The following is a 4,270-nucleotide window of genomic DNA, read 5'->3' as shown; positions in this document are numbered from 1 at the left end:
TTACCCCGATGAATTTCTTGAAAATCCCTCGAAAAATCGCCAAAATCCGAGCTCTCTAGGTCAAAATATCAAATAAAACCCAAAACCTCGTATTTATATAGACCCTTCAGGTCTTCTCACCACGGGCCGCACCAAATCGACTGCGGTCCGCACCAATTGACCGCGGTCCGCACCAATTGACCGCGGTCCGCCCAAGCCAGCGCGGTCCGTGCAACGCCTACCGTGGTCGCACCCCTTCCGTGCAAGCCAGTACGATCCACGCGACGCCTACCGCGGTCGCGCCCCTGCAGTCCTCTTGGACCTGCTACAGCTGCTGCATTTTTCTGTTATATTTTTCAACTCCAAACTTCCCGTTAGGCATCCGAAATCACCCCGAGGCCCCCGGGACCTCAACCAAAAGCACCAACGCATCCTAAAACATCCTCCAAACTCGTTCCAATCCTCAAAACACCTCAGACAACATCAAAACCATCAAATTACATCGAATTCAAGCCTAAGAACTCCAAGAACTCTTGAATTATGCTTTCGATCAAAAAGTCTATAAAATTTCGTCCGGATGGCCTGAAATTTTGCACACACATCCCAAATGACACAACGAAGCTACTGCAACTCTCGGAATTCTATTCCGACCCCTATATCAAAATCTCGCCTATCAACCGGAAATTGCCAAATTTCAATTTCGCCAATTCAAGCCTAAATCTTCTCTACAACTCCAAGACCCATTCTGATCGCACTCCTAAGTCACAAATCACCTCCCGAAGCTAAACGAACCATCGGAACTCACATCCGAGCCCTCTAACACATAAGTCAACATCCGGTTGACCTTTTCCAACTTAAGCCTTCTTAGAAGAGACTAAGTGTCTCATTTCTTACCAAGACCACACCAACCGCAAACCAATCGACCCGATCACATAAAACATGGATAACGAAGCATAAATAATCTGAAATGGGGGAAGACGGAGCGGTAACTCATGAGACGACTGGCCGGGTCGTCACAGAAACGGAATGGTAACTCATGAAACGACCGGTCGGGTCGTTACATCTCTTCTTTTAGGAGTTTTTAAAATAGGTATGTTAAGCTGAATAGAGAAAGTCTTTATATTCTTATACAAATTTTGTTGTAATTTATTGATTTGTTTGATGGAACGACTGATAGGGCGGTGAGTCCAGTTTACTACTGAATTAACATTAGTTGCTTTTACTAATTATTTATTTTACGTGCTTGACATATTGTACAGATCCATTAGTTAGAAATAACTATCTTTTTTTGTTAATATGACTCTTTTTATAAATAAATAAATAAATAAATAAAATAAAAAATGATAGGTTGATCAACTTCAGTATCATTAGTGCAAAAAAAAGTGACCATAATAAAATAAAATATCTTCATCCCTTTATTTTTGGAATCGTATTTTAGACAGTATTTATGGTGTTATGTTTTATCGCACTACCATACACTAGAAAGCCAGCGCATGACTTATATAATTCATTTGGTTCAATAAAACTATGAAAAGATTATGAGGAGAAGTTGGAAAATAAGAGAGTATCGGAAGAGGAAAACAATGAAAATGAAATATCTTTCATTTAATTACTGTAGAGCATCACAAGATTCCTTATATGCGTGGAACCCACTGAGTCACTAAATAACATCGATCTTTATCATTTGGGGGGGGGGGAACTTGAATTATTTCTTATTTCTAAAAAAAATCTGTACTCGCTAACATACAAGTGCAATGTACATCAAAAGTCCTTAGTGAATTATCATTTGTGTTGTTTACTCTTAAACCTCACATTAGACAAAATCGTAATTTAGCTAGATTTATATATATATATATATATATATATATATATATAAAGCACAGACACTTTTAGCAAAATATCGTTCCTCTGTTCACCCTTTAAAAATATATTTCACTTTGCATATAATTATAATTTAAGTGACTTTTCTAATATTTAAAACTTCAAAATAAACTAAGTTTTTGTTATTAAATCTTTTCTTATTGAATTAGGTCCCAATATTTAGGAGTCTAAATTCAATTGAGATTTTACCTCAAATAGGAAAGGATCTCTTTTGTTTAAAATATTATTCTAGAACTCTAAAAGATCTAATACACAAGGTTCCTTTACAATAAAAATTACTTTATATAATACAAATAGAATATATAAATAGAAATATAATGCACAAATGGTTTCATTTATATAGACACAAGAACTTCATTTTTGTAGCTACCTACATAAATTTGGTAATAAAGCATAAAAATTATATGCTTTATAGTATCACGACACATATTATATTTGACACGTGTCTTTATATTTAATAGTATTACTAAATTAAAATTAATTAATACATATTTTAACTTAAATTTATCATTTAATCAAGGTATATTATTGTAGTTCAGTCTTCGTATATTGAATGAATTTTTCTTTCAATATATTGACCTTGATTGAGAACCTATATGTGGTTGTTTCTCCCCTTATTGAGTTAGCTATATAGAATCAATATTGTTTTTGCAGGACTCACATTTTACTTTGTAACTCAAATATAATTTTAAACAAAATATTTATATAACTTTTTAAAAAGCTTTTACTCATTAGATAAGATACACGCGCGCGAGGCCCTTAGCGAAATATCGTTCGGCTTTTTTACCCTTTTAAACTAAAATTCACATTAGACAAAAAAAAATTCCTAATATTTATGTCCTTGAAATCAACTAAAATTTTCTTCCATCACCTGTAACCTTCGTTCTCCTTGTATAATTTTCATCTTATGCTCTTCTCCAAAATACTACTTCTATAAGATTGTCCCTTAATTCGTTTAGTATTTTTATTTAAATTTTATTATTATTTTTGTTTATAATTTAACATTACTGTTGTGCATGATAATATTGTTCATCAAATTTGAGTTATTTGTGATAATATCAAATTTAAACAATACCCTACTAGACAATTTAATGTGGATGTGACATTCCAAACAACAAAACTTAGCCAAAAGTGAATAATACGAAAGAATTACCCTTCATATATGAATTATGTATACAACGGTAGGATTTCATCTAATATTGTTCAATCCAATTTTCTCCAATGCTAATTTAGATATTTGCCTCATATTATCATTTAATATGCAACAATGCCGTACAATCAAATCTTAATGCATATATCTTAGAGAAATATATATTTTTAGTTGTTCTTAAAAATAATAACTAATAAAAAATATATTGTTTATATATGTGTCTATTATATATATATATAAAATAGACATATTTTATATACTTTTTAGATAGCAAATGCAATTAGTTTCGACCAATCGGTCAATTTCGTATTTTACCATATATCTTATTTAAGATATAATAATGGTTCAATGTTAGTGATCTTTTATTCGGATAAAATTAATTTTCTCCCCCAACATTTTGATTTAACAATCAAACTTCCCTTTTCAATTTCCCCCTCGTATCTCAAAATAATTTTTACATGCCTATTTTAAGCTCAAAATTTCATCAAGTATCAACCTTTATATTTTAATTTTTAACATCATGAATTTTTTCAAGTGAATTATAATTTAGGTAATCAAGAAATTATAAGTTAATAATAGTAAATAATGAAATAAAAGAGTAAAATAAAATTTCTAGAATAATATTTTTTTTCTCGATTAATTAATTCTATTACTAATCAAAACTATAAAAAACCTATTTGCACGATTGAGAATCTATTTCCTAAAAGATTATTTATTTATACTGGAATGAATTAAAATAAAATAAATTTAAATTTAATATATTGACTGTGAATGAGTTGAGGATTTTTATTGGAAATCTATTCCTTTATTGAGTTAGCTAACTAAGATCTACAATTATTATTTCAAAAACTTATACTTCTTCTTTAACTTTTCTTTTTAACTCAAACACAATTTTTAATATAATACCTATATGATTTTAAAAAAATTACTTATTTAGATAAGGTACACACGTAAAGCGCGTACCCTAAGACTAGTAACAATAACATTGCGCAATAATATATTTGTTCCATTTCATGATTACTAGACTGTGTTGTTATCTAGTCATTTAGATTTTAGCCATGTTTCCCCCCAAAAACATCATTTAGACTCAAAATGAAAATAAAAAAGGTAAGGATAAGACATTGCACAACAATCTCAAAATATACAAAACTTACGTATATGGTAGTCAATTTTCACCCTGCTATTTAAGTTATGTTCAGTTGTTTCAAATTATTTAACCTATAGCCACTGTTGGCAAACTTCAAACAAAAAAACCTGCCT

This window comes from Nicotiana sylvestris, chromosome 5 (assembly GCF_000393655.2).
Source record: "Nicotiana sylvestris chromosome 5, ASM39365v2, whole genome shotgun sequence".
Taxonomy (NCBI): domain Eukaryota; kingdom Viridiplantae; phylum Streptophyta; class Magnoliopsida; order Solanales; family Solanaceae; genus Nicotiana; species Nicotiana sylvestris.
This window is presented reverse-complemented; position numbering follows the sequence as displayed.